We start from the raw sequence: 12,129 nt of genomic DNA, 5'->3' as shown, positions 1-12,129 counted from the left end.
TCCAAATTAGATCTGTTTATTGACAATTTGAGACCATTATTTCTTGTCGGATTCTCATTCAATGTAAGAATTTTGTCACTTCTGATTTTGTCAATCCCCTTTAGAATCTTAAATACCTGTATCATGTCACCTCCATACTCACTCTTCTATACATAAAGTAAACGAGAATAATTAAAACAAATTTGATTTTTGTGAAATAGGCTCTGATGTTTAAAGTGGTTGTCGTATGCTTTGTCCTATACATTTAGTAAGTGGTCTGTGGCTCACCTCTGCACTGAATCTAATATATGAATTTCATCAATGAGGTCTGGGAAACATACAAAATCAAGGTACTTTAAGTGGAGATGGGTTTGTGGTCCACATAATTGGCTGGTGAAATTAGGATTTTTTTTCATTCAAAGGATCATTAGGAAGGTTTAGTATAGTAGCACATTTGTAAAATAAGACTTATTTTTTCAGTGTCGGAAAACGAGATAGGATGGACAGAAATTCTGCATATTTCGACCACTATCTGTGGTCCTCTTCTGCTGAAGAAGACCAGAGATAGTGGTCGAAATATACAGAATTCCTGTCCATCTTATCTCATACTCCGACACTGGGTTAATAAATCAAAGGATCATGATACCAATCCTTATATTTTATTTGCTTTCTCTTGGGGTGAAATACAATACTTACATATTTTAAGGTCGTTCGTGATAGTAACATGAAAATACTTTTAATTTTTCTTTTTGGTTGGAATTTTTTCAACTAACATAAATTAATATATACAAATATACACCTTCGCATGTGTGTATACTCTCCCCCTCTACACACGCATAAAATCAATACACAAGTGAATCTATTACCAGGGAATAAAAGCACTTATACCCAATTCATTTCAAGGCAAAATAGCTTCTCTTGCATTTCTGCTGTAACTACGTCCGAGGATTGATAAACTGGATATGAAAATCTTCAATAATATCTTGCAAGAGTACCTCGAGTGCCCTTGAAATGTGCCATTGCTCAACAAATGCTCGTTCTGGCAGGCCATCAACGAGCTCATCAGCACGATAATGGCACTTGTTTCCCCCATGCCAGCGTCTTCCGGATGGCCTTCTCTAGCCAATTCCCTGCAGCGCGATTCCTTTTCAATATCTTGAGTCTATCCAGCACAGAGCCCCAAATAATGTGACGTGTTGTGCTTATATCATGTCACCGTTCCAGGCGAGAGAAGAAAGGAAGGGAATTACTTTACTATTAAGCCGACTGCATCCCCCATGTGGAAGCACCTTGAGCAAGTGGTCTATTTCTGAACAAGTTACTATTTGCTTTTTGAAAGATGGCTACTTGTGAATATTGGCAGACAACTTTGTCGGAGCTAAAGGTGGCGTGGACGGATAGTCCACCGGGAAACGACCTGTGTAGCATGGCTTCACAACTTGGAATGACGTTGTCAAACTCATTTGACTCTGGGTTTTAACAAAATGTATAAAGACATTTTCACAACACTTTGCTTTAATAGAATTTATTTAGAAGGGTGTTTTCACTTTGACTCAAGTTTAGAATGAGTATTGTCTAAAAGATAAACAGCATAATTTATAAGGACAATGTATGACCTTTCACTTAGAATGTTTACAATGAACTTATTTTTTCACAAACGTATTGTTTATATAAATAAAAAAAATTAAGAGATATAATTTTCTTCAAAAATAATATATGCACACACACACACACACACACACACACACACACACACACACACACACACACACACACACACACACACACACACACACACACACACACACACACACACACACACACACACACACACACACACACACACACACACACACACACACACACACACACACACACACACACACACACACACACACACACACACACACACACACACACACACACACACACACACACATATATATGTATATATATATATATATATATATATATATATATATATGTATGTCTATATACATATATATATATACATATATGCATATATATATATATGTATATTTATATATATGTATATGTAAACATACACACACACACAATATATATATATATATAGATATATATATATGTTTTTATGTATATTTATATAGATATATATATTAATTTATTTACATATATATACATATATATATATATATATATATATATATATATATATATATACATTGTGACAAAATAATGAAGGTGGAAAAAGAAGTCATGTTTCTAGTTCCGAGTTTTTTAGTTTATTCCTGACCGGTTTCGCTCCATGCTTCTTCAGAGGAATGTGACTCAGGGTGAAGCTGGCAGTATACATTGAAAGAATAGGGCCGCGTTCTCTCCTTGGAGGTGGGCTCCGTTTGTTGTTTATATCACAGGATACAACAATTTAAATTTTTTGTAATGTAGCTAATTTAAACAATTTTGTAGATGTCAGATGCAGCTCCGGTGTGTGTGAAATGAAGTAACTACTAATATCTAAATCACTATGGAGATTGAGTTTCGCGGTCGCTTGCATTTTCTTGACACGTTAGACAAGATAACAAAGCATACTTTAGAGTTTACAGGAAGCCTACCAACAAAAACGACTCATTATATTTTTACAGTGCAAATGCTGAACGAACCAAAATATTTGCTTTTTTCCTCAGAGCATTAAGGATCCGTAGCAATGAGTTCCTCGATGAAGAAATTCGCCCTCTCACAAACACCTTCAAATCACTGGACTATCCAGAGGGTTTACTATCCACCTCCTTACGAAAAGCACGAAACATCAGGCAACGGAGAGACCCAGAAAACAGGTAGGACAATCAATACCTAGTCGTACTGGACTCGGAATTCTCGCGTGCACTGGGGGAAGATGTACACCCACTAGGACTGGAAATAGTGAATGATACAGGAAGGAGAATCAAACAACTAATAACACCAACGTCAAAAACAAGAAACGACCTCAGCCTCACATACAGATCCCATGTGGTAACTGTGATAAGTCCTACTACGGTGAGAGCCACAGGGGTCTACAAGTCAGGGTAAGAAAGCGCAAGGCGGACTTAAGATACAACCGCCTCTCAAACGCGATGGTGGGCCACGTGGAGCAAGAAGGATATCTTCCCGACTGGCAACAGGCAGAGGTAATGAAGAAAGGTTTAACAAAAAGACAAATGAAGGTGATTGAAGCCCTATACATAATTAAACAATACCAACATTAATAAAAAAAAAAGTAGGGGATATAAAATGGGCAAAATTTACAGCTAAATACGCAGCCATAAGGACCTGCCCCAGAACAACGCACACATAGTGCGAGGAACTCTACCAGGTGCCCAAATGTTCGCACTTCGTGGGTTGAGGGCTTGATGCCGATCAGTTTATAAATATATTGTTTCATTATGTTTCATTCTAATATTTGTATTACACTATTTTATGTAAAATTATATTACTATTTTTGGGGGTATTCTTTATTAAATTATATCTTATGTCGTATAACAAATACGATGAGATGTCATATAGGACGTTACATCACTTCAAGTTATTACATTATTTTCATTCTGTCTGGCTATGTTATTTATATTATTATTATTTTATTATTATATTACACATGTAAAATTACATTAATTTTTTTAGGGTATTCTTTGTTAAACTATAATATCTTATGTCGTACAACAAAATACGATGTGATGTCATAGGACGTTACATCACTTCAAATTTTCACATTGTCTTCATTTCATTTGGTTTTATTCTATTTCATTTTGTCTAGTTATGTTATCATCTTATTATAAGTTATCTTGTGACGTTTTTCGGGGTTTTCGTATTTTCACACCAATCACTCATTTTTACTTATACTGTTACACCCTCGGACAACATTTCACATACACGGGAGCTGTATCTGACATCTACAAAATTGTTATTGTATACTGTGATAAAAACAACAAACGAAGCCCACCTCCAAGGAAGGAACGCGGCCTTATTATTTCAATGCATACCGCCAGGTTCACCCCAGAGTCACATTCTTATGAAGAAGCATAAAGCAAAACCGGTCTGGAATAAACACAAAAACTCAGAACTAGACACGTGACTTCTTTTTCCACCTTCATCATACATACATACATATACCTATAAACATACATGTACATATATGTATATATGTATATGTATGTATATGTATATATAGATATGTATGTATGTATGTATGTATGTATGTATGTATGTATGTATGTATGTATGTATGTATGTATGTATGTATGTATGTATGTATGTATGTATGTATGTATGTATGAATGAATGAGAGTGAGTTCGGTGAGAGGGCAGACTAGAGTTAAAGATATTGTCGAGGCGATAAAAGAGAGGAAGAGTGTTGGTTTGATCATCGGTGGATCACAACATTTTTGTAAGAATAAGAAATTTGGTAGCGTAGTCGTTCTTTGAGGCGTGGAAGCGAGATTCATTAGGACAATGAGCCGATTTGGAAAAGCGGATATGTTTCCTTTGTTTTATTGATGCAATTTGTCCAGGCTGTGTCCAATTTCCAAGTCTGTTTACAGGCCTGATGACTGGGTCTTATAAGTGGGAATTCGAATGAATTGCCAACAAGGAATTTCGTACAATAGTTTAAATGACAAGGAGCCAATTTGGCCTGACTAGAGTTTAGCCAAGGTTCAAATATTTCACATTTAAATACAAAATTTTAATCCTTAGTTTACATATGTACAATCTATGTCCAAGTGGGCATAAAATGAATGAGCAATACTGATGTCTTGTGGTATCATACTTTGACCCTAGGAGTCGAAACGGGCAACGTGGGCTGGCTGGTGACCTGGAGATAATTGCCTTTGACCCTGCTCAACCTGAGAGATGAGGTCTTGAGCGGTCTCACTACCACAAAAATCTTCATGCGTGCGTGCGTGTGCACTGGTGCTGACTGGTATTTCACGCAGACTGTCGACATGCAAATGAGTGCAACATGATTGCTCAGTCCGACTGCCACCCGGTGAATTCACCAAAAATGCTCGTATGGGGCATAAGTAATCACCTTAAAAAGTAAGATTATTGACATATACATGATATAAGATGAAGATAGTTATGATGAAATGATGAAAAGTAGATACAATTCCGTTCACACAAGGATCTGAACAACAAGGTTGGTTTTTGTCTTAGATTGTATCTAGGAAGAGGAATAGGAGTTGGGGTGGGAGAATCTTGAGCCGGAACTTGTGCTGGAGCAGGTAAGGGGATATGTGTAAGGTCGAGGCCTCTGAGAACAATCTTACAATTGTCTATGTAGAGGATCTTTTCTGCTGAGTGTTGCAAGCAAGCGTGTTGCAAGGAAAGGGTTTTGATTTTATTATATGGTAAGATGTCAAAAACGTGAAATGGTCCTGTGAACTTTTCAGATAGTTTTGATGTTAGATTTTTTTTCGTACACAATGTCTTCGATTGCAATGTTGCAATGCCTTGCTCCTTCTGCATTATGAAGCCGTGCCATATCCATTTTTGAGAAAGTAAGGGAATCATGAATTCTCTTGAAGAGAGTGTTAAAATTCTGGACTTTGACTTTAACATAATTATTGAAGTCTAAAGTGAGAAGATCATATGGGAACTTTTTATCTGAGCCGAAGAGGACAAAATATGGAGACTCCGGTATTGACCTATTAATTGCACTGTCCATGAAGGCTTGGATCATTGATACATGTTCATCTCAAGATGAGTGTATGTCTGAGGTAAGGTGCCTTAGAGCATTAAGTATTTTCCTGTTTTGGTGTGGTGTATGGGCATATGACCTTGTCAACCAGTTGCTGTGCGACTTGTTGTGCAGTCTTGTCTTGCAGTGGTGAGGGAGTGGAAAAATAAGAAAAATTATCTACATAGACAAAGAGGTATTGGTTTCCGCTAGGGGTGCGTGGCAATTTAAGAAGGTCGATAGCAATGGTCTCGAAGGACTTGCAAGGTGCTGGGTAGGTTAAAATTGGAGCTTGACAGTTAATGTGACCTTTGCGAGACGGGCATGAATGAAAAAATCTATGTGACAGTGAATATTTTTCCTCATAGTGGACCAGAAATATTTCAATTTGGCTTGTGAGAGACACTTGTCCTTTCCTGGGTGACCAGCAATGGGTGAATCGTGTACCACTTTCAGTACCTCAAGAATGAGTTTGGAAGGAACTACGAGCTGGAGCACTTAGCGGTTAGGTTCGTGTTTGTTTTTTAGTGTTGTTTTGTGATACAGAACTTCATCTATCATGGTGTAGTTTTCGATGTTTGAAGGGAGATCATCAATGTCCGTTGCATTGCCTGAAGTGAGGAAATATATCACGCGTTTCCAAATGGGATCTGACTTTTCCGCTGCAGCAATGCGCGCTTGCGTAAGGTTTACTGGATTTGACACTTGACCAATGTCTACTTAGGGCGTCAGCGATGACATTTGCTTTGCCATGAACAAAATGGAAGGTGGGCATGCAATATTGAATCGTAAGGAACCAGCGTGCTAGTTTGTCTTTGAGACTTTTTCTTTGAAAAGGTGCAGAATTGGTTGGTGACCTGTATGTATATGTATCTCATAGCCAAGTAAGATTTCTTTGAAGTGTTTCAGTGCGGAAATGATAGCTAGTGCTTCGAGTATATAAACTACCATGTAAAGATTGTAATGAGGTTTGCTGGGGTCAAACTGGTAGGGACCTCAATACAAGAGTAAAAGAACACAAAAACTCTGTTAGCTATGCACAAAAGAACTCCGCGGTCTTCCTCCATACATCATCTAAGGATCACCGCATAGATTGGAACAAACCAGAAATAATTTATAAATCCAATTGTGGCTTTAGGAGAAAGATAATCGAATATTTTCTCATCAAAAACTTGCCCAATTTCAACACATCAAAAGGGCAATGGTCACCTGATACTATTACAACTTGCTGTGAATAAATTGTTACCATTCCCGAGTTCGCCCCCACCTCGGATATGTGACTTGAGCTTCCTCCCCTTGTTCCCACTTTGTACCTCTCTCACTGTATATATTCTCGTACATCTTACCTTGTACATATCTACTGAAGAGGACCACAGCAGTGGTCGAAATATACAGTTCATCTGTTTCTTTTGCTTGGTTTCTCCGACAGTGGGTTATTCAAAACAAATATATATATATATATATATATATTATATATATATATATATATATATATACACATACCTATATATATATATACATATATGTATATATATGTAAATATTATATTTTAGATACTACCCTATTATGTGGTACTCTCTCTTATACACACATATATCTTAGAAAAAAACATTCATATCATAAACATTATCATTGTAGATAAAAAAGGATTACCTGATAAAGAGTTATACATTCCACTCTGTATGGACCGAACCTATGCCCAAATCCAGGAAGACCTGCCAACCTATTCAAGTATACACACAAGGGATCAATGCACGCAGGACGAAACACACACACACAGGAACCCATGTACTTTAATCATATCATCAATAATATTGGAACCATGTGAATGAATAGTTGAAAAGGGCAATGGTATTGCTTTGATTGGTGGGTCTATGGGAGGCAGGAGAATAAACGGATACTGCATGCATAAGGTACAAAGGATTCAAAGAGAAGGTTCAAGCTTGTGGAAAGAAATAGAGGTTTATCAAAGTAAGTGCAGGCACAGAGGGAATTGCATTTATGTCAAGGATATTACTGATTGATATATATGAATATGTATGATTTTATATCTGTCTCTGTATTCATATATAAAGTATATATCCATACATACATACATACATACATACATACATACATACATACATACATACATACATACATACATACATACATACATACATACATACATACATACATACATACATACATACATACATACATACATACATACATACATACATACATACATACATACATACATACATACATACATACATACATACATACATACATACATACATACATACATACATACATACATACATACAGACATACAGACATACAGACATACATACATACATGCATACATACATAGATATATACATGCATGCATGCATACATACATACATACATACATACATACATACATACATACATACATACATACATACATACATACATACATACATACATACATGCATAATTCATACATATATATATAAATATATATATATATATATAATATATATATGTATATATATACATATATATGTATGTATATATATATATATATATATATATATATATATATATATATATGTCTATATCTGTATCTACATATCTATGTCTACTTCTGTATCTATATATCTTTTATCGCCTTAGTGTAAAGGGTGGTCTGTCTATATAAGAAGAAGAAGAAGAAGAAAAAGAAGAAGAAGAAGAAGAAGAAGAAGAAGAAGAAGAAGAAGAAGAAGAAGAAGAAGAAGAAGAAGAAGAAGAAGAAGAAGAAGAAGAAGAAGAAGAAGAAGAAGAAGAAGAAGAAGATGAAGAAGAAGAAGAAGAAGAAGAAGAAAAAGAAAACTAACAACAACAACAAGAAGAAGAAGAAGAAGAAGAAGAAGAAGAAGTAGAAGAAGAAGAAAAAGGAAGAAGAAGAAGAAGAAGAAGAAGAAGAAGAAGAAGAAGAAGAAGAAGAAGAAGAAGAAGAAGAAGAAGAAGAAGAAGAAAGAGGAAGAGGGAAGAAAAAGGGAGGGGAAAAGAAGAGAAATAGAAAGAAAAAATATATAAAGAAGAAGAAAAAGAAAAAGAGGAAGAAGGACGACGAAGAAAAAGAAGAAGAAGAAGAAGAAGAAGAAGAAGAAGAAGAAGAAGAAGAAGAAGAAGAAGAAGAAGAAGAAGAAGAAGAAGAAGAAGAAGAAGAAGAAGAAGAAGAAAAAGAAGTTGAAGATAAAGAAGAAGAAAGAGAAAAAGGAAGAAATGGAAAAAGAAAAGGAAGAAAAACAGAAAAAGAAAAGAAAGAAAAAATAAAGAAAAGGAAAAAACAGAAAAAGGAAAAAATAAGAAAAAGAAAAGGAAGAAAAATGAAGAAAAGGAAAAAGAAAGAAAAAGATAATGAATAAATATAAAAGAAATGGATGATGAAGAAAAAAAATGAAAGGTAGAGAAAAAGGAAAAGAAAAAAGAAAAAGAAGGGGAAAAGAAAAAAAGAAGCAGTAGTCGTCACTCAGGTCAGGTCAACCGGGTAGCTGCTTCAATTAGTGATATGACGAGTGGTTGTGCTACCGTGTTCAGCGCCGATGAGATATAATCTCTACTTAGTAGAATTGAAGCCTTGGAGGATGCTGTAAAGTGCCTTAAAGAGGATATTCGAGTTCTCCACTCAAAGGCCCAAAATACGGAAGACAAAACTAGCTAGCTTGGATGGAAAACGATGTAAAATAAGATGCGGAATAATGAAAAGAAAGTCCTCACCAGCCCCACTTGATTGCAAGAACTCGTTTCAAGTACTAGCAAATCTACAGGAATAAGAAACAAATGGAATTCAAGAGAAGAAAGGAAGGGCAGACGCTGGATCCCTGCCCACAGGTAAGATTTTGGTTGTAGGAGACAGTCAAGTGGGGTACTTAGACAGGGCTTTCTGCGATAAAGATAGAAAACATAGGACGCAGGTGTGTTTCCCCGGCGCGGGGATAGGAGATGCTAGAGATAGGATTGAAGAGTGTTTAATAGGGGAAGGTAAGGACCTTGGAGTTTGCTTAAGTGCCGGGGACAATTATGTAGTTAAGTAAGAGAGTGAGGAATTGTTTGCACGGTTCCGGGATACGCTATACAAGATTAGAAATAAGGGAGATGTTCCTGTTGTATGTGGAATCCATCCGAGGCGTAGAGTTGGAGGCATGTGGTATTCCAGGGCTATAGCAGTGAACTGCAGGCTGGCAAAATATTGTAAAGTAAACGGATATTTGTCGACAACTGGGGCCGCTTTTACGGTAGGAATCATCTATATACAAGGGACGGTGTGCGCTTGTCGCCCAGAGGATTTCGGCTCCTTGCTGAATCCCTTGAGCGAGAAGTAGGCATCCTACAGGGTTTTTTTCGGGTAGATTACGTGGGAGTAGGGAGGGAAGTATAGGAATATAGTTTAGGCAATAGAAACAACTTAGAGAGGGACTATGAAACGAATCACCAATGCAGGTGGAGGGAAGATAAACTTAAAGTTTACTATAGAAATAGCAGAAGCATAATTGACAAAATTTATTTGCTGCGAGGTAAAACATGCGCAGAGAATTTGATATTATAGCTATTACTGAGTCCTGGATCAACATGGCTGATAAACATTTCCTTATGGAAATCGAAATAGAAGGATATAAGTTTTTCACAAGGATAGGGTTGGCAGGAATGGGGGAGGTGTAGCACTTTTCGTTAAAAATACAAAAAACTGTATTATCAACAATTCGATTAAGGAAGAGGATTGTACGGAATCCATTTGGATAGAGATTATAGGCAAGAATAAGAAATTTATCATTGGCGTCTTGTATAGACCTCCTAACCTCAGCATTGAGCAGATTAATCCCCTGATTCATGAAATCCACAGAGCGTCCCAGTACAAAAACGTTGTGATCATGGAAGATTTTAATTATAGAAACAATGACCGGGAAACTTTAATAAAAGATCAGGAAACAAAGAAATTCCGAGATGTGGTGCAGGATAATTTCCTAAAACAAGTGATTACCGATCCTACGAGGGGAGAAAATACTCTGGACTTAGTTTTAACTAATAATGAGCATCTAATGAGTAACGCAAAAGTGGGAGATAGTCTAGGTTTTAGCGATCATGAAGAAATGAGATTTTAATTATTTGGGAAGAATTTAAAAGTACGAATAACGTCAAAGTACCAGACTTCAGGAGAGCAAAATTTGACAATATAAAAACCTATTTGAAATTGAATATGAAATATTATGAGGACGTTTCGGACATTGTCGAGTCTTGGTGCGTGACCGGGGGTCAGGTCATGTATAGCAATCTGATTTGATTATTAATGCACAAAATGCATTCATCCCCCTGAAGTCAATACGGAAAAACAGTAATACTCCCAAATGAATGACGGACAGATTGAAATATGAGATCGGAATTAAAAAAGAGGACTTTGCGTAAAAAAGAAAGGGGGGGGGGGAACACACCTTAGATCAAAATATAACGAAATGGCAAGGTTTGTTAAAAAATACCTTGACTTTAGCAAAGCGTACGAAAAGGTGTCACACCAGAGACTACTAAATAAAATAAAAGCTCATGGCATAGGAGGAAAAGTGTTAGAATGAATTAGAGCTTGGATTAGTAACAGAAAACATCGGGTCACCATAAATGGAGTAAAATCTAGGTGGGGCAATGTTACTAGTGTGGTCCACCGGGGCTCGGTTTTGGGTCACTTGTTGTTCATTATGTACATAAATGACATACGATGGGATAAATAGTGATGTTAGTAAATTTGCGGACGACACTAAAATAGGACGCCTGATTAGGTCAGGAGACGACGCAGAGATTCTGCAGGATTAGCTTAACAAATTGTTCACATGGTCGGTGAAACGGAAAATGAACTTCAATATCTCTAAGTGTAGCGTATTAAACGTAGGGCTACACAACCTCAAAAATAGATACAGCTTAGATAACACGCTTTTAGAGAAAACTGAGTGCGAGAAAGACTGGGGAGTTCTACTGAGTCCAGACCTTGAGACCAGGAAACAGTGCATTAGCGCCAGGAATAAAGCTAACAGAGCATTAGGTTTCATAGCTAGGACGGTAACGAATAGAAGTGCAGAGGTAATTAATAAACTCTATCTAGCGATAGTTAGACCCATCCTTGACTATGCGGTACAGTTTTGGTCTCCGTCCTACAGAATGGACATCAATTCACTAGAATCAGTACAGAGAAGAATGACCAAAATGATACATAGACTCAGAAATTTGCCTTACGAAGAGAGGCTTAGGCACCTTAATTAACTTACACTCTCTGGAATAACGCAGAGTGCGGAGTGCTCTATTAGAGGTGTTCAAGTGGACCAAAGGCTTTAACAAGGGTGATGCAAACAAGGTCACCATATTAAAACAACAGGGCAGGACTCTCATAAATGGTTATAAACTGGACAAATTTAGATTCAAAAGGAAATAGGCAAGAATTTGATTACTAATAAGGTGGTCGACGA

The sequence above is a fragment of the Oratosquilla oratoria genome, chromosome 13 (genome assembly GCF_046742065.1).
Source record: "Oratosquilla oratoria isolate Oo_2021 chromosome 13, ASM4674206v1, whole genome shotgun sequence".
NCBI lineage: Eukaryota > Metazoa > Arthropoda > Malacostraca > Stomatopoda > Squillidae > Oratosquilla > Oratosquilla oratoria.
Note: the sequence above shows the minus strand (reverse complement) of the source record.